This window comes from Motacilla alba, chromosome 4 (genome assembly GCF_015832195.1).
Source record: "Motacilla alba alba isolate MOTALB_02 chromosome 4, Motacilla_alba_V1.0_pri, whole genome shotgun sequence".
Taxonomy (NCBI): domain Eukaryota; kingdom Metazoa; phylum Chordata; class Aves; order Passeriformes; family Motacillidae; genus Motacilla; species Motacilla alba.
The window spans coordinates 18883996-18911990 of record NC_052019.1 but is presented as its reverse complement, the minus strand read 5'-3'; the positions used below and the strand labels follow the sequence as shown (position 1 = coordinate 18911990).

The 27995-nt window shown below is 35.7% G+C and overlaps 1 long non-coding RNA gene across 2 annotated transcripts in view; it reads right to left on the bottom strand.

The window, feature by feature from the left end:
- Nucleotides 1-1563: 1563 nt before the first annotated feature.
- LOC119700867 overlaps nt 1564-27995 on the bottom strand; it is a 40548-nt gene continuing 14116 nt past the window's right edge. For both annotated transcript variants that reach the window (XR_005256906.1, XR_005256907.1), the window contains exons 3-4: nt 8667-8724; nt 1564-2718 (exon numbers count right to left, since the gene is read on the bottom strand). This is a non-coding gene — a long non-coding RNA (uncharacterized LOC119700867). The remainder of the gene's footprint in view (nt 2719-8666; nt 8725-27995) is intronic.

Here is a 27995-nt window from a genome sequence, read left to right as displayed (position 1 = left end):
TGCAGGCAAACTACTTGCCAGTTTTAAGTATCCCCGATGAAAGAATAGTATACAATACAAAATGATAAAGAGAGGACATGAGAAACACCCTGAAAAGTAGTATTTCATTCTGCTAGGCACTGACTACAGACATAACCCCTAATCAAACACTTTGGAGGAGTGCCAGCAACAGGGTGAGAGAAAGCAGAAAATTCCTACACAGAAGATTGTATAGCTGAAATCACCACTAAATGAATTCAGAGAGTACTAAGGGAAAGTAGCTTCATGTTACAAACCTCCCTCATTCTTGGTCCAGTTCAAAGATAAAGTTTAAAGGTAGTTCATGTCAAACAGAAACAGCTTAGTGGTTGATACCAAGGCTAACTGACCCAGTGACAGAGTTTGATGGTGGCCAGAGTGGAGGCACATGGAAGCTTAAGAACAGGGCAAGCACAGAAGCCATTTTGTCCAAACACCCTTTCAGTATCCAGCCAAGGTGCCTTTGTCTCCTCCTTTTTGTCCCTGGGTTAACAGCTAGCAAGTGAAATATCAAGGTGTTACCCATTGCTCTTCAGGGCAGTAAGGGCAATGGCTTTCTGCCACACAGAACAGATTTTATCCCTAACATAGAATTTTAAAGGCATAAAAGGAGAAACAATGGTTCAAATAGTAATAAAAATGAAGAGTAGTCAAGAGGCCATTCAGAGACCAAGCTGGACAACAAAGGTGTCAGAAACAGGTGTGGATCAGAGAACTAGTAACACAGCTGGATAAGCCCCAGCAGCTCCTTTGAAAAGAAATACTCTCAATAAGGCAAGGCATTGAAGGAATTCAGCTCACAACATGCCCATGGTGACCTGAGTGAACCATGGGCTGGAGGAGAAGAAAAGCACTTTCTTTCCAATACTCACCCGAGAAGGATCACCAGATCAACTTCTGCTCCATCAGAGTCTTTGAAGAATCCTGACTAACACTGAATGCTTTGCCCATTCCCAAACTGTGATACAATATTCCACAATGGTGTTCTAATGGTTTTCTAATTTCAAAAACAATGTTTGGTTTGTCAGTAAGATTAATTTTTAAAATAACAAATGCAAAATCGTCAGATGTATGGGAGGGAGAATGATATGGTCATTGTCATGAAGGGTTGGCAAGAAAGTGAAACACATTTTTTATTCATTTATTTCATAGACAGTAAGAAAGCCTGGCTCTATTCATTTGAATCTGTGAAGATTTCAAAGGCAGAACTCATACCTCTAGACTCCGAAATTCCGGATTTTTTAAAATCATTATATTATTATCTCCAGAACAGCTTCTGAATTGAGTATTGTTCTTTAAAGTAGAAAGAAGTAAAAAACCTGGACCTGACTAGAAGGCCAAATAGCAGACTTTGAAAAGTTTCTCTCTTCTTTTAATTAGCTTTAGACAACTCCTTTATTGTATAAGCACTTTACTATTCAAATATTTTTAAATATTTTAAAAATTATTGTATACCTACACCATTTTTTAAATGAAAGCACATCCAAAGTAAAACAGAGTGAAAGTCAAGTGGGAAACAGCACACAGCCACATGGAAAAGAAAATTTATTTCTATAAAACTGAAATATCTTCCAAATTTTATTCATTCTTTCTCTTTAATTCTCCTCTCAACAAGGAAATGGAAATGGACAATAATGTCTTCATTCTCAATATTTCTTAGAATGACAATACAAAACCACAAAGAGAGTGAGCTTATTGAAAGTAAAATTGTCAACTTCAGGAAAAGAATCAATCAAATCAATAATGTGTGAATCTGACCTCCCAGGAATCTTGAGAGATTAGATCCGATAATTATATCTCAGGCCATCCCTTTTATGGCTTGCAAATGTTATTTTAAAATACTGAGATAGTTCTTCACCACAGCAGTGTTAGACAGCAGCAATCCCTCTTTTCAAGTAGGTGAAAGAAAAAAAAGTGCAAATACTGGTTTTGTATAGATGAAAAACTATAGATTTGCACAAACTGAGACATAAACTAAACACCAGCACATTCCCCGAGGCAGAATGCAGCAGAGTTTTCTGGCATATTTCTCTGCCTTAAACAAATGCAATGCTTAACATTTAGGAAAGCTAGACCTAGTCAATATTTATTACACATTTCAGATTTAAAACACATAAAAAATAAAGCTTTAATTTACCAGTGCCAAGAAAACAAATGAACTCTGTTTCTACCATCAAAATATCTGCAGCAAACATTTGAACTGAACTTACCACCCCCACCATCTACACAAAAGGTAGATTTAGAGTAAAAGAACCAATAAACACTTTTTTTCCCCCCCTGCTTTTAAGGTAGACCCAAAGTGAATTTTTATAGTTATTTTTCTTCTGAGAAACCAAAGAATTTGTTATTTTTGTTGCCTAAGATCCAGTCTCATAATCTGTTTATTGGATACATGGAAAAAAGGTATTCACAAGCAAAACAAAGTTCTTTTCTGCAAAACTGGCTCATAATAGTGGAAAATACAGTGTTAAAACAGTCCCTTTTCCTTACTTTTCACACTTTCAGCTACAGCTGATCTCATGGCTCCTTTGCTGTCAAATAAATTGCAAGAAAACCTTACAAGCATGGTAATGAATGTTAAGGTGAGCATTGTGTGATCCGGAGTGATACTTGCCAGTTCTGCAGCAGCAGGGTATGGATGTCTGGATGAAAACAGGTTAGGAGTCAGAAAGCTAAGATTTACTCCTTTCACTGAATTCCCTGAAATGAAAGCAGAGAGATGAAGGCTGAGATGTCCCCATTCTTTCACAGAACTTTCAATGCAATACTGACCTATGTCTGATCATACAGAAAACAGCGAAAGAAAATAAACAATTTTGGAATTTATATTAGTAACTCTGGTTTATTTAAAATTTCATGTTCTCTTTAGGGAGCTAATATTTTTATTAAAGTTTTGGCCAAGAAAATCTAGAAAGTTTTCAGGCAAGATACTTTCAAACACTCCATTCCCATCTGTTTCCAGCAGGCAAACCAGTCAAGGCAAAATAGAAACATAGGAGAACATTCATTAAGGTTTCTACTTTAAATAATTATTTTTTAATTTAATACAATTTTATATATTTTAATATAGTATATTTGAAATATTATGTAGTAAAAGTGTCTTAAATTATTAATTTGCTTTTTGTTGCCCAAGTTGCTATGTTATTTCCTGGGTGTTTTTCTAAAAGTTTGCTATTCTTAACTACTTATTGCTTAGATTGCTCTTCAAGAAAAACTTCAAGTGGCATGTAATTATAATATAGTATAAAAACACCTACATAATCACATGTTTAAAGAAACACATCCAAAATAAAAAAGCAAGCATATGGAAAGAGAATATTGTCTGAAGTTTCTGTGTTCCAGTGTGTCACAGTATACTTTGGAAATGCTTACAATCAATGTAGGGAAAAACCAAATTTGACATCTAAGCCAGTGTTTGGATTTTTGAGTTCAGAGATAGATAGTTCAATGATAAAGGGCATTGGTTTTGAGAAACATTACATCTAAAAGTACCCAAGTGTGTCTGAGGATGAACTGAGCTATTTGGATCATTTTAATAAAGTGAATCCTCAGAGGAAAAAAAAGATATATTGATTATGTATCAAAAATAGTGGCTATTTGTTCAATTTTGTGCATTTTAACTGAGAATGTCCATTAAACAGGTATGTCATTGCATACAGGACAAGAATGTCAAAGAGCAGGATCAGTTGCAGTGTCCCCTATTGTGCTGCAGATTAGAAAACATCTATTTTGAAGCATTGGAAGTGGGATCTTTTCCTCTTAAAATGAAATATGAAAAAAATAAAGTATTCTGATACATACTAAAGATACATGGAAAGCAGTTTTGGCAGGTGCTATTAATATGTGCTTCTTCCCCTTAGTCTGAAAGTTAATCAGAACACATTAAAAATACATAATTATTTTTTTAAAACTCATATTTCTTGTTTTATCCTCAATAAGCATGTAGGTCTTCACATATGGCTGATTTATGGTGACAGTTTCACAGAAGGAATTGTCACTTGCTTCTGTTTAAATTGGGGTCTGGAAGGCTATGTGTAACAGCATTCCTGATAATTGGTTCTATTATGAAGCACTGTCATGGCAAATTTTCTGAACACAAACCAGACTGCATAACAGTACCTAAAAAAAAAAACAAAAAACCACAACACTATCCTGCCTCAGCAACACAAATTTATATTGTAATTCTATAGAGTAAATGCAATTATACCTCAAATAATGCAGGTGCCAAACCTGAAATTTGGAGTACCTATTTTAAACAATACAGAGTTTCCACACAGTTTAAAACAAAGACATGGAATACTATGGTTTCAGTTCTTCTCTAAGAGAAAGAAGAAAAGAATTCTTCTGTCTTTTCAAAGTGTACTAGACTGCCATATTTTTCTTTTTTAACTCACTCTCTAGCAGACCTTTGCTACTTCATTAAAACATTTTTCAACATGTCATATATATCTGTGGTGTAGCAAACTCTAGTTTATTCATGCTGAGTGGCTAACCTTTCTCAAAGCAATTTAGCAATATTTCTCCTTTCTTCCTTTAATAAAATCTCATCTGAATGGCTCTGAAGCAGAACTGGGCAAGAATTGACCTAAACATAAACCTTTTAAAGATTAGAAAAGGAAAACTTAGGGATTTATTTATTTGTCTCAGTTCTGGTACATCAGCTTTGCTTTGATTCTAATTTTCATGCTTTAGTCTGTCATCCAGGTCCAGCTAGCACTAAAAAAAAAAAAAAAACTTTCCTTGTAAAATTGTTCTCATACTATTTCAAGTGAGAATGAAACCAAGTTTCCCAAAGGTTATCACATAACATGATCTTAGAATATAACCATCTGAGTTTATAATTGCCTTCACACATACTGAGATTCTCCTCCAAACCATCAAGTAAAATATCAATACCTTTATTTAGGATACGAAACTTCTTTTCAAGGAATGTGTGATGGTTTGGATGGAATGAAAAATCAGCTAAAAAAATTCTGAAAGAAGTTAAGTAAATAGCAATTCAAACATTAGTTACAAAAAGCAATATTTCAATTTGCATAATTTATTTGGACAAATTACATATTTTGTTCCCAACATTTAATCACTACATTTCCTTATTGCAAACAACATTTCATCATATTTAGTCAAAATTCTCAAGGTCTCAGGAGAATCCTTACAAAATTACATGCCAAATATCCTTCATTATAAATTACTAATCCTTCATATAAAAAGTCCTCAGATTGGTCTTTTAAGAGTAGTCTATAGCCACAAATATGTATACGGAATTATGATAAGGTTTTTCAGTGATAAATACCCATTTGTCACTTTTATCTTGGAGTTGAAGCTGTAGTGATTTAAATTGTAGATCAGCAAGTAATAAAAGGAGTTCACAGAAGTACCTGGGCAAACTACTGGCTGGGCAGCAGTACACTCTTTTTCCCCTCTGGGATTCTCAACCATGCTTTGTAGCAACCAGCTCTAGAGTAAGTGTAACTATAGAGGTACCTCATTTTCTCAGGAAAAGGAAGGAAGGAAGGAAGAGATTGTCTGCCTGGCAGTCAGGGTGTGCATTGGATTAAAACAGAGCATGGCAAAGGCTCATTTGACCACTGCATTACTCACAGAGAAGTTGAAAATTAAATGATTAGCAAAAATGAAAAGAAAAGAAAAAAAACAGAAAACTTAAGCTTTGAAATGTGTAGACAGTTCAGATAAGACCCAATTGAAACCAAAGGAAACTGGCATAATATGTAACGTAGCATAGGAATAAAGAACTACACCATCTACTCCATTAAAATAGTGCTGCAAAGATAGGATATACATATTTTCAAATCCACTTTCTTTGTAAAAGAAGAAGTGCTATTAAGTGATCATAATTTTTGTTTTACTCTGTCATTTGATTAAAATCATTTATGTTTGCAAGTTTTTATTTCTTAGGGATTCTTTTCATGACTAAGAGTACAGTACACAAAGCTCTTGAATACAGTTTAAACCAGTACTTAATTCATTTTTCGCAGTAGAGAAAGATCCCAAATCAGTTAAGGTGAAATCGTTTTAACTTCCCCTAACTGGAGGATTCTACCTCTTCACTATACAGTCTGGTTTTAATCCTATCCACTATTCCCTAGACACCACATTTTTACTTATATCACAGTATTGTCAAGCACAAGTGTAACAGTCTGGCTAGGCTCCTTCCCCATGCTTTCCAGGTGAATTAAAATCCTCTAACTAGCCCCTCTGGTTTATTTCTTAACCATTGCCAGTTTCAAAAGAGTACATAGCCCTTAGGCAGGCTAAATCCTCTGCATTTCTGTACATTGTCTTTCCCACTCATCTACAGTGTCTCTCCCTTGACCTAGAGATTTGACTACTCTTTCCACTTTAGAGTACTAAACACTTCCCTCAAAGGATCCCTCACAAAAACACACACCCCTCAAGCCTACTCAGAGGCCTAAATTAATTATGCTAATCAGACTACCCTGGCTAACCCAATTAAGTTTAATTAGCTGATGCCTTTCTTCTTAAACCACCTTGCCTTGGGGACATATTACCTCTGCTTTTAAGCTAGCTGCAGAAGACAATCTCCTCATGCAAACTTGCCCCCTAGCAACAGACATTCAGCAGGGAGAGTCTCATGGCAATACACTCCTCAAAAGCCTTAGTGAAGCTTCTTGTTTCTTGAATACTTTAAACTGGACTGTATTCACATTGGAATTTGGGCTGTGAGCAAAAGGAACTCATTTAGAAAGTCTAGCTTCCATAGGAAGCAAATACTGCCATTAACAATCATCCTTTCTTGGATTTTCTCTGTCATTGGAGAGACATGGTAGCTCACTGGTCATAGTCAACACCTCTGTCTTTAGATAGCAATGCCACTGATCATCTACTACCACCAGATCCTGAAGCTTTCATTATTTCACCTATGTCACCCTTCCATGTCACTGCAGGAAACCTCATCTGCTTATTTTACTAAACCTGCATGCAGTGGTGCAGAAAATCCTCTCGGTGACGGATTCTGGTTAAATTCTGTCCCTGCTTTGTGAACTCAACAAAAAACTTTTGAGCTTCTGGTTCATCAAAAAACTCATTCTTTCCAAAATTTCCCTCAGAGAAAAGTCTAAATCAAAAAAAAAAAAAAAAAAAAAAAAAAAAAAAAAAAAAAAAAAAGTGAAAAAATTCTCCCAGTTTGAATTCCAAAGCAGTGCTGCATCATAAATACTGAAAAAATGGCATTTTCTGAAAAATAGAGGCTTCTGGAGTTCTTCAGATAGCCAATAAAACTTAGTATTCCTTTCCTACTATCTGTAAACTGTTCTCTAAATTATTTCTAGTGATAAAGTAATCAAACATTTATTTCAAATCACAGGAAATTTAAAAGAAAGCTAGAAGACATCCTTCTTGAAGTGCTTTAGTTCTCATAAACATGGAATTGTGAAGTCATAGGAGGAAGAGAAATAAAATGGTGGTACACGATAATCACACTATTTTTCACCTAAATAGAAATAGGTAAAGAAGAGGGAATCAAAATTGCAAAATATGTTCAAATTTTGAAGACTTTTTTTCTTTTAATTTTAAAAGTTTATATTATTTTATGCTGGCTGTCAAATTCTTCTGTTGTAAATAAAGTTCAATCGGTTCAATAGAAACTTTCAGTATAGCTCAAAGCTATTTGCCCAACCAAGTGAACTGTTCCCATTTTTACTCAATAAATACGGAAAATGCATTACTTTGACAGTGATAATAAAACCTTAGCATTGTGTTTATTTGGTTTATCTTCAAGTTTGAAAGTGATTATTGTACTGAACAAACTCTTCTTTCCAAGTGCTAAATGAAATGTTATTTTGAATAAATAGACTGTAGTTAAAATAAGTACTGAAAGAGCCAGTATCATCCGATAAATGATGACCTAGGAAGATTGCATAAGTGATATAGAGAATTGGGAACATCATTATCAAATATGTTAGCCCATTCAAAACTCTGTATTCTAAAAAGAATTTTGATAACCAGAAGGGATTCCATTAATTATTCTCATGAGTATAGTGCTCTACAAAGAGTAATAATACAACTTACCTTCCTATTAAGGAATAACTTTGCCTCACATGACTGCATGCTTAGTTTCCACTCTACAATCAATGTAATGACAGGCATATATAGACTTATTCTAAATATTTCTAAATTTCATTGGGTTTCAGGTTTTTATTTGTGCTTTTGTTTTTGTGGGTTTTTTAAGGGTGTTTTGTTTGTGGTTTTTTGTTGTTTTTTTTTTGTAATATCCAAGTGTAAAAAACATCAATATTTTAGAAAATATTTCTACTGATTTCGGTAAGACTTTCCATTAAGTGAGTATTGCAAGATTACCTCCTTGATTGCACATTCCAACAACATGAATATGTTTTGCAAGTATGGCCTCTAAATAAGCACGATTCTTAACAGGCTTAAAATCCAGAATAATTTGTAGCAATTCTTCACTTTGCAGAATGCAAACTATTCCTATTTCTCCAATTAAATACATTAGCAGTATGCTTTTAAACAGAAATAGGAGTCTCTGACTGAAATAAGAAAGACCCTTATCAAGCTAAATGTTACATTTCCAATTATAACACTTGGGAAACAGTGATAGGGAAAAAATGCTGGCTGTTACATACCAGAAGAAACAAGTCAAAACTTACTTTCTTGGAGGTCTTCTTTTTTCCCTTATCTCAGCTGTACACCGTGGCACCTTCTGACCTATAATGTTGAACATGTTCAGGCTATTCAGCTGTTAGAATAAACTCCAGCAGCAAGTATGAAATGAATTTCCTATTGAAAACATATTGATAAAATGTTGGCAGGTAGAAGTAGTGGCACATGATGGGGAGAAAATTACTTTGAAAATACCCAATCTAATGTTCATACTTGGAATTAAATGAGTAGTTGCCTGAAGTATTGGAATTAAACAAGTAGTTTCCCATGCATTCAGGAAAATGCATATCTTGCAAATTGTAGTAGGATATGGATTCCTCAACTCAAACAAGTCCTGTGGTGCATATGAAGTACAAATAGCATGTTTCCAAAACTGTTTATTTGGAACACAACCATTTTTATAACCAAATTCTACTGTGAATTTTCTTCCTTAGCTCCACAGAGGTCAGGTCTGTAGCTTTCATTTAGTTCTTAAAAATTAGTGTAGTACTGAAAAATGAAAGATTGAAATGCTGACATAACAAAAACATTCATAAAACATATAGCCTTCTCAATGATTTGTTGCTTCTTTAAGATTTAGATTGCTTAGCTCAGTACTGTATCTACTTGAGAAAAGCAATCAAATATATTATTCCAGTACAGAGAATTTACATGCCCTACACTCATGTATAACAAACATGTTCAAGTGATAGGAGAGTTCCCTATGGCATGTGTACACTTATTGTTCCAAGGAGTGAATCTCTAAAAATTCTTCCTGAATCTGGCATTAATGTGAGTCTCTTTCAAAGCTTTAGAGAAGTATCCTAAAGACACAAATATAGCTTTCTAGATAATCTCCAAATCCTCTTCTTCTAAAGGTTTTATATGTGCTCCAAACTGAAAGGACACTGGGAATCATGCAATAAATCAAGGAATTATTACAGTATGATAGGGACTCAAGAAGAACAGATGCTATATATTTCTCTTGAAGGCAGAGGACATTAATGGAGAGGAATAAAACAAAACAAGGGAGTAAAGTTCAGAGGAGACATTCATTTTCAAGCCTAACTCTTCACCTCATAGTTCATTTTGATCCCTCATGGATGCTTCTGTTTTCTGTAATCTCATGTCACAGTCAAACAATAGTGAGTTAGAGAATGCAATTTAGAAGGATGGCATGATATAGCAACAAATGATGTGTCAGGAGAGCTGCAAATGAAAAGTATTGGTCTCTCTTCACTCGGTGTTGACTTCTGAAGATTTGTGGGAAGAAAAAGTAGCCCTCAAGACCTTGAAAGATCTGCAGGCATATCTTTGGAGAGAGACAAAACCTTCTCTCCCATTGACAAGCTTCCCCAAACTGGATTTCTTTTCTGACATCTTAACTTTGCAAGCAAGGGTCTGAAATAAATTGTCAAGCTCACTGAAGACAAAAACCTGCTGTGATGTTCCAGTTTCAAACTTTGATAGCTACTGTGTTCATCTGTCTTTAGCCACCACTCCTAGTCTGTAGAGGGATTTTCAACATTAGTCTTCACCTGCTCTGATCTCTAATCATCTTCTAGAAAGAAAGAATAATAATTAATCATGGTGAATATTTCTATTTCTCTGCTTTCACAACTCAGTTAGTTCTTTATCTATCTCTAGAATTTTTAAAAAGTAATCCTGCTTTGGTTTTAGAATCTTGACATCAAAAATTAATATTTTGTGGTGGTTTTAAAAATGGGGAATATGGTTGATTGTCTCAAGTAGTTAGAAGTTAGATAAAGCATAAACTAACAAAATATATCTCAAAATACATTAAAATTGCTGGGGAAACTGTTCTACCTTGTGAATTGAGAAACAGAGCTCTCCACTCCCTGGTTTTTTTATGTTATTCCACTGAAAAATAAGTCATAGTGTAACTTTTCTTTTTTTTCACTTTGAGCACTATTTGTGTGTAAAGCCTTAAATTACATGCATACACTTGATTTAAATGCTTCTAACAAACAGTAACCCCCTCTTTCATAGTTCTTAAGATCCCACTGCAAATGGTATCCACAGTTCCTCTCCTTCAGGATATTTTTCTTAATAAATGATTGAAACACCTTTTATTCTCATAATTGATATAAATTTAAAGCCAAACATATTTGAGTATTAGTTGGTTTAATAATTATGCCAGTTTTATAAAGACAACAAGACAAAGCTGTCAAGCTTTATATGTGGAATTATATGATTATCTTATATTGTGCTTGCATTGGCAAGTAATTCAGTGTGATGGGAACAGATCAGGAGAGCAAAAAATTGGCACAGAGGCCCTTAAATCTACATTATACAGCTCATTTCTGCACCTGCTTGACCTTTTCCAATCAGAGGCTCTAACTCTGAGACAGGCTTAGCCTGGGAACACATTGTCTGAGAGCTGGGGTGCTTGCCCAAGGTTTTCAGGTTGCCATGCCACAGATCATAATCAGATAAAATTCTGTGAGCCTTAGCACCATCCAAGAAAACACTGCCACTGAGGACATTCCTAACATACTTCCCACAAAGAGAAACAGTGCCTTTCAGGAGGAAATTCACCCCAGTGTGAAACACCTGCCGCAGAGGTACAGGCTGGAATCTACATCTCACTGTATAAATTATGGAAGTTCGATCAACTAGACTAGCTATCTAATATCCTGAACATCAAATTTAGGAAGCATGCAACCAAATAGCTCCTCCTTTATCACTGTATAATTTTTGTTTTAATTAGTGTTAAACTAGTTGCAAAATAATAGTGACAATGTTCATACTAACTGGTAAACAATGCTTATTTTAAGAAATAACTTTCTTGACTGGAAAAATTTAAGAATATGGAATGGTAAATTACAAATAAAAAGGAGGAGAGGGGAGGATAGTAAATCAAAGGAAAAGAGGAAAACAGAACACTGGGTGAAAGTGAAAAATAAACTGTGTTAATCCAAAATGTTTTTTTTTTTAAATCACATGCAACCTATATTCATAAATTCATACAAATTTTTAGCTTTTTCATTTTTCATTTTATTTTAGGCAATTAAACATAATTAAATTCAAGTTTTACATTTTTACATTTTTATTATATGTTTCCTTTTTCTTTTAAATTTTTTGTTGCATACAATTATTCATTTTTCTTGGCTAAATTTTCAGATAATTTAATCCCTGTAAAATTTACTTTTATTATATATTGGAAAATTTTGTCCCATTTCTTTCCAAACACCAATTGTAAATTCTATATACACATACAGAGAGAGTTTTTCTCGTAGTTATAGAGACAATTGTATCTTCAGTCTTTCATACTCTAAGTAGTGTTGGAAGGGTGTTCATGCTCAGTCTAATGTTAAAAAACTACTTTGGTGAAAAATGGTATACCACCCACATTTGAGACCGATTATTTTCATTAATAATGTGGTAGAAGTACTCATTACAGTCTAGAAATAACTTTCTCCAAGTTTGCCATGGTAAAGTTCACGCTGAGTCTTGAGATGCTGACAACAAAGAAAGCAAATACAACTGGCTCATTTCCAGTAGATGGCATTCATGAAAATAGTATATTTCCAAGACTCAGTATTGTTTCTGCTCAATCTGCAAGTTCAAGGTAGCATCTTTACACAAAACAGAGTCAAACAAACATTTCCTTTAGCTGGCAGCACTGCTCATTTCCCACCTCTGCAATAAATCAAATCTATTTTAGGAACACTTCTTCAACTTTCACATCATATTTTAGGTTTCAGATGTCATCCACGGGTTAGTAGAAATGTGCAAAGCTAGCTGAACTTGAGTTAAAGAGCTTTTTTTAAGAAACATAGTTTTGTCAGCCAGACAAATGTTGTCTCTCACTTATTTTTCCAGATTCCAGAACCGTGTTTTGGTATTAAGTATGGGTCAGATATTTGAGTGTAAATCAGAAGACGCCTTACAAGTCGTAGCTGGTTTTATTCCCAGGTTAGGTGATTTACATTATCTTGGGACTTTTACAGTCTGTGTATTTTATTGTTCCCTTCTCAAGAAATAGTCAAAGTAACACTTCTTATATTGTCAATACTGTAATGAAATCATAAGATGGAAAATTCTAGTGAATTAGACAGACAGAAATAATCTGAAAGATTTTGGAATAACTAGAAAATTCTGCAAATATAACATTTTTTCAAGGAAAATGGGGATTTTCAAAACTATGGAAATTCTAATGTTTTAAATAACACCTAGAAAAGCTGAGCTACCCAAAACATTTAACTGCTTCAAAAACAATGACTTGTGCCCACATCCATAGTGCAGCACTTCAGCTGACTTCATATTGCAGGGTTGGATCAGCTTAAGCAGAACTACTCAAGGACTGATAGTCCTATTTTCACCTTTAGTCTACTGAAAATGCTGGAATACATACACAAATGGTGGGCCTGACAATAAAGGAATATTTTGGAAAAAAGGCTTCGCATACTTTTGAAAAAAAAGTCTCATAACTTTTAAAATCAATCAAACTTTTAGAACCTCAATAATCTTTTCACAAGGCTCATCTAACCCAGCATATTCTGATTTGGAGATGTAGTCCATGTGATAGGGAAAATTGCTGCTACTGACTAGTGTCTACATGCTGCCAGTGGCTACAGCCATGTCTATCTCAGAAACAAGACAGTCACCTCAAGTGGTGGCATGTTTTATATGAGGCACAGTCTAGCACTAATGCAGCTTCTGTGGTTTTTAACCCAACTTGTTACGGGTGTTATTTCACACAGGACAGGAATATTTGGTGCAGATATTGGTTCAGATCAGAAAAAAAAAAAAAAAAGTGTCTCTTGTCTTCAATCTGCTATATGAAAAATATTCATGTCAGTTCATCTTGTAAAACTATTTTCCCTCATTACTATTTGTATCTTTACAATTAATTTTTATTTTTTGAACTTTAATGGTGAAGGTCCTAGAAGATATTCCACAAGGAATTTTTACAGGGACTTTCATTATTTCCTTTTGTTTCACAGAAATATTAAGCTTGATGTATCGAAGGATCATATTTGCACTCCCTGAAGCTGTTTGTTAATGGATTTTTCTTTTTCCAACTGAAGGAGAATAAGCATTTAGAAAGCATTCACATTATATCTGAAGCTGAGATTCATGGGGATCTAGGCTAAGGAGACATCTAGTTTTCCTCCAAAAGCAGTGCAGTGAGAAGGGCATCTCTAAAAGCCAGTACAACCTTCCTGTCTTAAATAACTACTTTAGTCCTTGCAGAGGCATTTCTCTATGATTATTTAAAGGAGCCCAGGTGAGCAACTTAAAGTAGGCCTCTAAGTTTTAGATAGGTAATAATGGGTAAGATGAAAAGGCCAAATTCTGTGACCTTTTATTTTGTGCTATTAAATCTTATTACAATTCTCTTACCCTGGTCCTCAAGGTCTCTTAACTCCACACAATATTCAAGTACTGCTTTGTATTTATAGTTCCTCTCACATTTATGCCTTCTGCAAATTCCATTAAAACATTTTTGCTTTTTGTGCCAGGGTCGTACATGAATATATTAAATGACTGAGTTCTGAGCCAATCTTTGAGAAATTTCACCCGTAACCTACTTTCAGCCCAAACTTTGCTGAATAGGTATAGTGTATTCTTCTAGTTTCTTTAGCCAAAGTATAAGTATACTGTGAAAAACTTGCATTACTTTGAATCTTTCTAGGCTAGAAATATCAAAAATGTATAAACATTTAGAATTAAATGTTGGAACACATGATTACTGAAAATGAGTAAAAGGATATTTAAATGATCTATTCAAGGACTTCACGAGTGTAATTCCACTGTCTCCACATGGGCATCTAGTGCCCTGACCCTCACCTGTGCCATGTGTTGTGTCTTCATCTGGGCATAGAGGGTACCGTAAGATATGTCAGATGGCACAGCTGCTCAGGCAACTGATTTGGGCCCTTTGTTAATGCCTTGGGTGTAGGCAGCAAGGTTTTGGTACAAGGAGGCCTGCAAGTGTGGCTTCTGAGGAGGGCCTGCCCCATGCCAGACAGGGCCGGATCAGGCCCATTCCACAGCATATCCACCACAGGCCACGACTGAGCCCATCAAGCCAAGCTAATCACAGCTCTCTAAAAACATCTTTGCCTAAGGTCAGAAAATGGGAGAGAAGGGAAAAAAGAAAGAGAAACAAGAAGAAACACCAAATGCAAAGGAGGGGGAGGTACTCCGCGGTGAAGCAAACATATGTGCCTCTCTCCCAAAGGAACGAGGCTCATGAAGGACCAATGCCAGAGGCCGTTGCAGGGATGACAGCCCACAGAAGTCCTACTTCAGAGCAGGTGCTTCTCGTAAGGCCCTGTGGCCAGGAGACGAGCCCACACTGGAGACAATATTACAATAAATTACAATTTAGGGCCAGCATATTCATTACTAAATGGAAGGAAATCCTTCTCTGAGTCCCAGGACACTTGGTATATAAGGTACAAATGAAATAGACAAAGAAACAAGTCTGCATCATCACAACATAGAGCTGAAATGGTTTTTATCAATATTTAACACGTATAAATCAGACAGATTCCTACAATAATTGTATAGGCTCCCTACAGTCACTCCAAAGGCCTGGGGTAAGAGTCTGTGGTTTGACTTTCATTGACTATGCAGGGAGCAGAATTATTTGGCTAGACCTGATGCCTTTTTTGGGTTTTTTTAACAGCTAAATTTAGCAGGTTATTGTGGACAATGACCATCAAAGTCCTATCTGGAATATATTTAAAATTTTATATTCCTACAATACAAAGAATATGGCTAAGTGAATAGATAACTGTACTCAGTATTACTTCAGTCTCTAAGTAGTGATACATTACACCTGCTGGCTTTACATCCACAATTTAGTGAAAATGAGTTATGATTTGCATCATTAACTGTGATTACAGCTTCAAAAATAGACCTATAATGGTCATATTCCCCATTTTCTGCTAGAAGAGAACTCAAAGCTAGGTGCTACAAAATATTTTTTTTTTTTCTTAGAATACTTCTACTTTACAAAATTGAATGGGGTATTTCAGGTTGTTGATCTATGTTTAGGCCAGCTGTGGTAGGAATACAAAATAGGCAAAGTGTTTCAGAGCACCTGTGCAATAAAAATACACTATGCAAAGACAGGTACTAGTCAAGAGGGATACATAAGAGAACTGAAATGAAGGTCTCTTTGGTAACCTCACAAAAGGAGTATGAGTACCTCTTTGAGATAATTCATCACTTTCTCATTGTCATGGTTTAACCTCAGTCAGCAACAAAGTACCACGCAGACACTCACTTACATTCCTCCCTTCCACCCCTCCATGTTACAGAAAGGAAAATTTTTAAAAAAGGTAAAAGCCATATTTTGGGACAAAAACAGTTAATAGATGAAATAAAGTATTATTATTAATAATAATAATAATAATAAATGCAGTAATGAAAAGAGAGTCAACAAAAAGAGACAGAGAAATAAAACCCAGAAAGGGTAAGAGATATACCATACAGTTGCTCCCAACCCCCTGACTGATGCCCTGCCTGTCCCTAAGCAGCGATTGGTGGCTCTCAGCAGTTTCTATACTGGGCATGATAGTCTATGGTATGGAATATCCCCTTGGCCAGATTGGGTCAGCTATCCTAGCCATGCTACCTCCCATATTCTTGTGGACTTGCTCACCAGCAGAACATGAGATACAAGAAGTCCTTGATTTAGAGCAAGTTACTTAGCAACAGTTAAAATATGGGTGTGTTATCGACATTATTCTCCTCATAAATCCAAATCACAGAGCACTGTACCAGCTACTGTGAAGAAAATTAACTCTGTTCTGGCTGAAACCAGGACGCCCATGACTAGTGAGATGCTGTCTAGAGAAATAAAAAAGATACATAAGGTTCAAATGTCTGAATGGGCACTTAGCTGAGGACACATAGCTGTGTTATTGACATTTTTTGAGGATATACATCAAGTAAAAGAGAACAAACAAGTCCTACTTTTCACCATTCCTCACTCATTACAGCACACACCAGGAAACAGAATGTCTGGCATTTTCTGAGTGCAGGCCCAGTTTCACAGAAGAGTCATTTTGGGATCAAGTTGCTCCTTAGCACTGTTCATCTCAAACATCACTCACTTGTTGAAGCCATGGTACAAGAAGGAATAGAAAATATCTTCATTGACTCTAAATAGTCATGGACAAGGTATGACCCACGGTAGTACCACAGTTTTAAGGATGACAGATATTAATACATACTTCTGTACTAATTTTCTTCTGCTGTCACTGTATTTGAAGTCTTTTGTCTATTAACTCCTACTGAAGTGGCCCAAACATCCTGAGACTCTGCCACTGCTCTTCCCACCTCTCCATTTAAGGCCTATAGCATTCTGGAGCTATTTTGCAGGAGTATTTTGGAGTAGGCAGGAAAAATTCTCCCTTTTGCCTTCATTGCTGTCTCAGTCAGAAGCTCTCCCTCTTATCTACAGCAAAATATCAAAGTTAAATAGTTGTATATGTGCAGCTCGACTAGACAGACAGCAGGCTCCATGAAGGACTGGTTGAGGGAGACAAGTTGGTTGATATAGGATATTCATGCATGTGAATTTCAGAGTGGGTGATAAAAAATCAGTCCTAGAGCTTCCAGCAGCATATTCTACTAAAATCTTCCCTATGAAATGAAATCAATCAAAACTTGCCTTAAAGTATTCAGTGAGGAAATGCATCACTGAAGAGAGAGATAGCTTAGCTATTCTACATAGTTTCCCAGAACTCCATTGCCCTTTTTGAAAAATATTTAATATCAGGAAATGTGATGATAACATGACTTTTTTTCCTCCTCAAGTAACACTATGCAAAAAACTAAACTTTATAAGCCATTTCTAAGTCTTCATTTTCAGAGTATTTTTTCAATGACAAGGGATTACTTTAGATTCTGGGAGTTCTTTGGATTCTTCTAATAGCTAGCAACCCAAGGAATATTTTTTTAAGTGTAGAAATGACAAATTTCTTTAAAACAAAAAAACAAAAAAACAAAAAAAAAAAAAAAAACCAAAAAAAAAAAAAAAAAACAAACAAACAAAAAACACCATGACCCTCAAAGCCAAAACAAACATTTCCTTTTTTTCACTGTTATTTTTCCAGTGAAGGGAAATGGAAGGTCTTAAATTCATTCTCATTCATAATGAAAACATTCTTGAAATAGCAAAATTTTTTCTAGAAGGGATATTCAGAGTGTCAGTCAGCCCTGCCTGAAAGTACCTTTCTGAATTCATTCAACCACAGAAGCAAATCTGTGATTCTTTTCAAGGGTTCTGAAAATTTGTATTGTATTTTCACTTTAAAATGCACATTAAAGCATTACATGTGCTTCAATGTGCATTCTCAGCAACAAAAATGCTTTTAACCCTCAATTTTAAAAGCAGCTGCAGGGATTTGTTCCCTAGAGTAGACAGTCTTAAAAAGGCCAATGGAATTTCTAGGTTCCTGAGGGACCATGATAGGCTTGTTTGGGTAGTCTCTGGGGTCTTTCATACACTTCAGCTGAGGAAAGTGCAATTTGTTCCTTATGTTTGCTGATCATTCTTTTTTAACCAATTCAGCAAGAAAAAAAAGCAAAAAAAGCGGAATAACCAGCCAACACAGGAAACATCTAAAGTGCACATACTCTCATTTTACAATTACACTTCCAAAAATTATACTGATCAGAATTTCCCCTGCATGTTTAAGGCAGTAAGGATTATAGATTTTTTTTTTTTCCTTCAGAGATTAAACATTCATCATCACTCGCTAGACTGAGTTAGGTTACTCTATTCATCTCTCATGGGAAACAGCCAGAAGGAATTGTGGGTTAGCTGAAGCTATTGGTCACCCATGTCACCAATGTACCTCAATCAATAGCAAGCTTCCAATTATGTTCTGTGCAACCATGAGAAGAGATTTTAAAAATCTATAGGAAAGTACTTAAAAATCTTCCCCCACCCTGCCCCGGGGATTTGGAATGCTACATTAATTGCTTTAGCACATAATCAAAGTTGGTATGAACACTGCTTTAGTTTCCATCTGTGAAATACAAACTGCTCAATAGGATGTTCTTGTGATTATTTATTTGGAGTGACGGAGCGAAGCCTCAACTAAAATTATAAATCTATTTAAGGACATTGAGCATACATGTTACCAAACAGTTCCTGATACAACTATTTCTCACTTAAAGTAAATAAAATAGAAAAGAGATGATGGTTAAAGCTGATGATTTGGTAATATGAGTTACTAGCAAAGCTGAACATTTAGAGGCAGGAATAGAACATAAATTGTCAGGTCTTGGTCCAGCACCCAGATGTTTTTGTGGAATACTCTTTTTTTTTTTTTTTTAACATTTTCTTCACTGGTCTGAAAAAGGCAGTTATGAAGCGCTCATCAAAAAGCATTTTCACACTAAACTCTAGCAGCTCTAGCATAGTTAGAGGGCAACAATAACTACAGTTTAGCTTCACTTTTAGATAAGATTGCCAAGAAAGCCAGGAGACACTCTTTAATTTATCCTTATCTCTAATATGGTCTATTCAGCAGCGTGCCATGGCTTTCACCTTCTGCTTCCAGCACAGCCTTTGCATATCCTAATATGAAAATGCAAGTATAAATTTAACTGTATTCCCTTCACAAAAAGGTGAAATATTCTTTTACTTTAAAACAATAAAGCATTAATAAAAATATAACATTGCATGGTTTTAAAATATGTTTCCTTCCTACTGAAGGCAGAGATTTCAACTAAATATATTTTCATGGAAAGTATTACTTAAAATTCTGAGTTGAGCAATAGCAATGATTGGAATGATAATAATTGTAACTGGAATCAAAATTGTACAGAGCCAATTCCCACTATAACTTGAAAAATATACTCTATTTCCTACTAATAAAAGTAAAAATGTAAATGTCTAAATCAATGACACAGTGACATGTCTTACTTCAGCTTTGCAAATGCTACTGTAGTCATTCTGGAATGCACTATTTCATAATCAATCAATAAAGGCTGCATCACAACTTTCAGTATCCTTTCCTCTCCCTCAGTTATGCTTACATTATATCTAACAGATTTTTGAATATAGCAACCTCCTCAAACTGCATGATTCAATTTTATGGCACAGTTGCTATGTCAGACTAATACTAAATGCACTTTTTTATGTTCATGCCTACCACCTTGGACAAAAAATGAGAAAGAATGCCTAACAATGTGAAATAGGTCAGCTTCAGACATGACTTCTATCAAAAATAAAGAAAAATTACTAACTTTTTCTTTTGGAACATGTTATAAGTCATTAAGGAAAACATGAAAGGGCACAGTAACTGAAGAAAGGTCCATGGCACCAGAAAAATTTTTCATTATATATTTACGGTTCCATAACAAGAGATTACAAATCCACAAAACTGAATTACTACGTACAAATTAAATGTAGTAATACATAACCATTAAATTATGCTGCTTTCATCACATGAAGATAAGTGCTGCTAGCTCTTAGGGCTGAGTTGAAGCCATATTCTTGTTCTTAATTTCTGTTGTGGGAAAAGATGAGGATAATGAAGTGACAATAAAAAGATGCTGTGATATCATTTTCCTAGCAAGGTTAGAAAACAGGCTTAGGAAATACATCAAGAAATTTTGCATAAATCAAGATTTAGCTAACTCTTGCTAGAAAATATTGAACTGCTTTGCAAGGTAAAAAAATCATGTAAACAGAAGATCAAGACAGTCTAATCTAATTGGTGGGAATATATCCACCTTATTGTATAGAGTCGGGGGAATTACAAACTTGTACAGTAGAAATGTGTTCTTTTTTTCCTTAAGAAGATAACAGCATATGAAATTACTGATAGAAACCAAAACTGAAATCTGAGTACCTTAAAAGTGGATGTCAACAGGTAGCACAGAAATTGTATGTGCTCTAAATACAGCTACAGATCAAAAAGTGTAGTAATGAGAGGGCTTAGCTTGGAGATTATTACAACTTGTTTATCCATGGCTGTGGACAAAGAGCAATGGAGACACCAATTAAGCACATCCACAAGTGGAAAGGTACATAACCTTTATATTATCTCAGGAAGCCATCTACCCCTTGATCAAAATGCTAAAATGTTACACTGAGTCCTTGGTGTGAAGACTGAAACTGTGATGACGACACCTGACAGTTTTACTGCTAGTGCCACAACTTTTGAGAACAAATAACAAAAAAGGAGAGTTTTGAAACAATTTTTAGTTTTCTTACAGCTCAACAGTGTTTTTATATGCTACTAAAATATGCATAAAGGATATACTATTGTGACTTTGTCAGCTCAGAGGGAAGTAGGAAGAAGTCTTAAAATTTGGAAGAAAACATGAGGACAACCTAAGTAGAGTTAGATCAGCTACGGGGATAGGAGCTCTTCAAAAATTTCATTTATAAAACCACAGCCAATTCAATTGCGGTTATGATTTCATAAACATCAAATTTAAAATAGTTCTACCCCAAAAGAAATTATTTTACACAATTCTTGGAATATGTAGACCATAGCATATAGAGAATTAATTTTTAAAATATTATTTATGTTTCACCTGTAGGAGCAGTGTAAGGAGGCACTAACTAGACAATGAGAAGGTGCAAAAGAAGGGGAAGAATTATATAGAATGATCATAGAGGATATAATGAAACCTACTGAAATCAGCTTAAGAAAGAAAAAAAGAAAAAAAAAGAATCTTTAAAGACTTTGTTGTCAGGAAGTTCTAACAAGGAATAGAACAAAGAGAAGACAATAAAAGGTATAAATGTTGCAACTTGTGGCATTTAGAATGAGAAATATTAGCACAGGAAATACTTACTTGGGAAAGGACATGATTTACTGAAGACAGGAAGAACCTAGAAAGCTGAAAGGCTAGATTCTAAACTAAATGTGAGTTGCTGTCATCTTGCAAGTGTGCAGACAAGATGCTTTAGTTATTCTTGCTCTGTTGCTGCATATTGGGAACTTTATTAGGTTTAGACAAGTTCCATTTTAACATGTGCTTATAGCATGCCTAACACAACACAGCTTTAACCTCATCGCAAACTGTGCCTTTTTGTAGCACATGGAAATAACGAATACTCTTTTCAGTTATTTTGCGGAGCAGAAACTTGATATGGTGAGATTTTGCGATTTTTAGGCTTTATATCTTTTAACATGAAAAGTCAGATAAAATATTATCGACAGTGCTGGCATTAATTAGTTTATTATAATTAGTGGCATAATCAGTTTATTGGTATTTTTTAGTTTAAATATAGACTGGATAAAACAGAGTTGATGAGACTAGCTTATAGGAGTAGCTACAGTGGATATGTTCTCCAGGCAGGGAAGATGATATTTTTCATTTCTGCTTGCAAGAATACCACTGGCAACAGACCTGGACAAAAGAGGGGTCCAGAAGAGTGGTTTGACTTTTGTGGATCATCTTTTCGAAGATCAAGAGCACTGAATTTGAAATTGCAGAAAATCAAGCAAAGATGGCAGGAGGCCTGCTCAGATTAGCAAGAAGCTTCTGACTCAGCTCAGATATCAAAAGGAAGCACACAAGAGATAGAAGAAAATTTGAATCACCCAAGAATATAGAGGCATTGACTGCTTGGTCACACAGGGAACCCACAGGGATGTGGTCATAAAAGTCAAAGCCCACCTGGAGCTAATCTGGAGAGGAATGTGAAGAGTAAAAACAAAGACTTCTACAGATACATCAGCAGGAAAAATGAAGATGAGGGAAAATGTGGACCCACTACTCCGTGGAGCAAGGGACCCGGTAAAAAGGACATGGAAAAAGCTGAGGCACTCCATGCCTTCTTTGCCTCAACAATGGGAAGATTTGCCTACAAGAATCCCAGGGCTCTGAGAACAATAGGAAAATCTGGAGCAAGGAAAGTACCCTCTGTGGAAAAGCACTGAGGAAGTTGATCAACATCACTGTAAGGCCACTTCTGGTTATCTTTGAAGGGCTGTGCCAATGGGGAGAGAGAGGGGGGATCTCTGAGGGCTTGCAGAAAGAAAATGTCACTCCTATTTTGAAAAACAGAATGGAGAAAAATTTGGAGATCCTCAAAGTGATCACCTCAAAGCCTTGGAAAATGATGGAACAGCTAAATGTGGAAGACACTTTTAGATATGAAGGACAGAAAAGTGACAGAGGTTCAGTCAACATGGCTTTGCCAAGGTCCTGACCACTGTGAAATGACTCGTTCAGTGGCCAAGGAGAGAACAGCAGACACTGTTTATCTTGACTTCAGTCTCCTATGAAATTCTCATAGACTAACTGGTGAAATATGTGCTTGATAAATGAACAGTGAGTTTAAAACTGGCTGTACTGCTAGGTTTGAAGGCTTATCATCAGAGAAGGAAGTCCAGCTGGAGGTCAGCCATTCATGATAAACCCAATGGGTCAGTACTGGAGCAACACTGTTTATCACCTTAATTAATTATATAAATGATAGGACAGAGTATTGCTCCAGCAATTACATACATTTCACAAGACTGCGAAGGGTACCTGATACACCAAAAAAGTCATGCTGTCATTCAGAGGAACCTCAGGAAGCTGGAAATATGGTTGACAGGGATCTTATGAAATTCAGCAAGGGGAAGACATCTGGAAGGGAAGAACGCCATGGAAACATGCAGGGACCAGGTGACTGGAGGACGATGCTGATGGACAGCACGCTGAACATGAGTCAGCCATGTGCCCTTATAGCAAAGCAGGCCTGTAGCTTCCTGCACTGAGCTAGATGGAGTGTTGTCAAGAGCTCAAGGGACGTGATCCTTCCCCTCTGCTCAGCACTGGTGAAGCCTTACCTGAAGTGCTGTGTCTAGTGCTGGGGTCCCCAGTACAGGGGAGAAATGGCAATACTGGACTGATTCCAGTAAGAGGCTACTAAGGTGATTAAGGGACTGGACTATTCAGCCTATGAGGAAAAGCAGGGAGAACTGTAACTGCTTAGCCTGCAAAACAGAAGGTTCAGGAATCTAATCAGTGTCTAGCAATACCAGACAGGAGGAAGTAAAGAAAGAGCCAGGCTCTCATTCATGCTACCCTGGGAATGGTCAAGAGTAAATGGCCACACGGGAAATTCTATTTTATCATAAGAGAACATATTTTTACTCTGAGACTGATAGAACATCAGAACAGATTGCCCAGAAAGGATTTACAGTCCCCATCCCCAGAGATATTAAAAAACTGTCTGGATATGGCCTTGATCAACCAGCTCCAGGTGACTGCTTGCACAAGAAAATATCCAGAGTCCCCTTCCAACCTCACCAATTCTCTGATTCTGCATTTTATACATCTATTACACTCTGGAGGGTAAGAAGCATAGAAAGAAAGTTTTTCAGCTCCAATGCTTCCAATGATGTTAAGTAAATTTACATTTGATGAGGATCTGGCTAAGAGAGCTTTAGAGCATTAGATGGAACAATTCTCATATAAGCAAAACTGGCAAACAGCATAAGAAAATGAGACTGAGTCAAAGAGACTGCTGACATTTAAAGCATGCTTCTCACAGCAAGCATTCGAATTTAGGGAAGGAAAAGTGAACTAGTGATTACCATTAGTGGGAATGGTGGGAAAACATAAAGGAGTGTTGGAGTAAGTCCATATATGTGGGAAGATGTGAAGTACAGATAGCCTTACACTCTCTAACTTAGCAGAAATGCAAAATATTTTAAAACAGATAGCATAATACCATTGGTTCTAATCTTTATTTCTAATTTGCTGTCCCTTTAACATTCATGGAAATAGCCGGATGCTCTGCTTCTTCAGTTAAGGATCCTGAGATACCACAGGACTGCAGGAGAAATTCAGGGAATGATGCTAACTCAATATGAATTTATCTGCTGTATATATTCAAGGAAGACAGCTTCTTCCTTCCTGTATCCTTGCTGACCTACAGAAAAAGATTGTAAATCCCTCCTGTCATTCATTTCCAAAGTTAGTATTGATACGAAGCACTATGCAGTCAGCAAGTCAGGAGATAAAAATCACTTAAAAGTTAAAGCAGCTCACTGACAATTCTCCATCATCTGTGTATTTCAAACAAGCTAATTTTATAAATTTTTCTAAAATCCTTCTCTTGAGATTCAATCATTTTTCATTGTCAAATACATCAAAGTTTATTTCTTACTCTGAAACACACATATATATATTATAAAGCAATTTAGAAATTCTCAGAACATAAATTTATTTTAATCTTTTGACTTAGTTTCTCTTAATGAACTAAGAATTTCAAGAGAATATAAAAACTCAACAAGGTAAGAGGTGATATCACTGGAAACTGCAATTTGCTTCCTTCAAGTCACTAAACCATAAATAAAACATCATGATAATAATCTGGTTTTTCCCATACTTGATTCCATCCTCAGACAGGAAGAATGAGGTAAGACTGTTGGTATTAACTCAAATTAATTTTTTTTTCTTGCTTAAAATGAATGAGTTCTATGTACTGAAGCATTGCCAACATAAAAATAAATGCAACCTACTTTAATTTGACTTTCTACAAAAAATTGTTATTTACAAATATAATGCTGGATAGATACTAGTTGATATTTCTCCCAGCATAAGTATTCCACTGAAATTTTCATAAATCTTGTTATTTTTTTTCCTTATTAAAACACTAAGGTAGTTGAAGGCTCTGGGGAAGATTTGATGATATCTTTATAGTACAGCTAAAGGGAAAAAAATGCAATCTGTGGGGGCTTTTAATATTTTTGAGGGTTTAAACTCTAAAATGACAGTAATAATTCTAATACAACTTACAGGAAATAGGAGAAATGTTTAAAAATATACTCTTTATCAACAGCTTTAGGTGAAACTCATTTTTCATTAGAATAAGAGCTAAAATTTGACCTCTGAGTTCTTTTCAATATACAGGGAAAAATTTGCTTTCTTTCATGAACTTTTTCTTCATAAAGAAAGTAGACAAAACATCTGTTACTAATTATTATTTATTTTTATCACAGTAACACTGAAATGCTTTCACACAAATCAGAGGTTCCATTGTACTTTATGCTGGGAAATGCATTCAAGGAGACAGTCTCTGCTTCAAAGACTTTACAGACAAGGCAGACACATTCCTTCCTCTGAAGATTAGAGATGAGGTATTGTATCACAGAACAATCATTTCCTCTACATTATGCAAAAAGTCTTTAATAGAGACAAGAATTAAATGTAGATATTCTACTGATAATCTTAATTCTTTGATTGTCCCTTCATTTTCAAGTACAAAATACTCCCTGGATAGTGGGCCTAATCATAAAGGGTACCAGGAAGCTTTCTGGGCATACAAGTAAATCTTTTGTACCTGTTTAATCTATGATCAAAATAGAAAAACTCCTCCTAAGCTGGAGGAAGATAAAATTCATTTTAGAATTCTGATAATGCATGTAAAAACTTTATCTATTTCTTAACAATTCACACCACGCATGTTTGGAATTATGCTTTGTTAGGAATTAATTTTTGCAGTATTTCTTCTGTGATGAACCCTGTTCCACAAAATCTGTGTTATTGATTTCCTAATAGACTGGATATCATCACAAAATACTGATCTAGCCTTTCCTTTCCTGTATATAAGATGCCTGTATGCATCTCAGTATGCATGAAATAATGAATAGATTACAAAAGACTTTAAATTTTCTATTGACCCTAGTGCAGTACACAGTAGCAACACAAAATTGATAAAAACTTGAGTGAAACTAAAAGAAAGATCCAGATATTGAATCGTTTTAAAACTCATAAATTAAAATGAATGACAGCATGTTTTCTCCAACATATCCTCCAAATGACTGAATGTAAATATCTGAGCTGTCATTAATATTAATTTGAGGTCCCTTTTCACAACCCCTACTTCATTAGTAGTACATGGGAAACAAATTATGGAGGAAATCAATTATTACATTTATCCAAAATCAAATGCAATTTAGTCTGCACCAAATATCAGTTGGTCAGGGCCATATCCAGGCAACTTTCAAGTACTGCCAAGGAGGGTGATTCCACAACCTCCCTGGACAAACTGTTCAAGAGTTCTGTCACTCTCACAGTAAAAAACTGGTTTTCATGTTTAAGTAGGATTTTGTGTATTTCTGTTTGTGTCCATTGCCTCATGATTATATTATAGTTAAACAATCTACCTCATACTATTTTCTTCAAATATGAAAACATTGGAGAGTGGATCAGCTGGATGTGTAGCTCCTTAAAATTTAAATTTAGCCTATTTTTTTTTTTTTAGTCTCTCCAGATTTATATAGTTACATTTACCTGAAATTATCCTTCAGCTATCATTTGCCATTGATTGTGGAGAAAAAGGTAATGCAGGGTCCCATTATCCCTCATTACCTTTAATCTGGACTCACTATATTAACCTTGGTGAGCCACTGGTATCATCATCCTGTGGAAGCTTGCTAAACAGGAACACAGCTCAGCATTTTCTCTGCAAAAGTAGGAGGCACTATTTAGCAATCACACAGAAGTTCTTCCACTATCTGCCATCCACTATCCTTATCTTCTCAGAAGAAATTGTTCACAGAAGGAATTGCAGGGAGTACATCTCTGATTTCACTGTCCAATTATCAACATGCTACCCAGGAACTTGATTAATCCATTTTTGAACCTGCTTGATATTATTTATCTCCAGGACCACCTGTAGCAACACATGCCACTCACTCACTAATCACTCTACAAGGCAGTACTTTCTTTTACCTTTCTTAAGCTCTCATCCTGCTAGTTTCAGTGAGTTTATTCAGGTACTGGGGGATTTGATGAGTAACAGCAGCCTTAACTACTATCTTCATGACTTGGCCAATATTTATCATCTGCCCAGGCGTTTTTTCCCAAAATGGAAAGGCTCAGCCAGTTTGCCAATGTCACCAGTCTGTGTGGTGCAGTCAATGTCCTGAGGGAAGAGATGCCACCCAGATGGACCTTGACATGCCTGAGAGATGGGGCTGAGCAAATTTCTGCACTTGCATTGGGGCACTCCTGAGCAGAAACGCAGGCTGGAAAATGGATTGAGAGCAGCCCTGAGAAGAAAGAGAAAAATGGGGATGTCCCATCCCTGGAAGTGTTCAAGGCCAGGCTGGATGGGACCTGCCTAGTGAAAGGAGTCTCAGGGGATTGAAACAAAATCATCTTTAAGGTCCTTTCCAATGCAAACGGCTCTATGATTCTATGACAGCTTCAATCTTTAATATGAGACAATGTTTCATTCCCATAATCATGGGAAGTTGATTTCTCTGCATCATTTTTGACTACATTATAGCCTTTTTGAGTTGCAAGGAAAAGCACTGTATCAAGTGCATCAATGTTTTTCAGAGAAAAAAAATGCTTGTTTATGGTTTAGTCTCAAT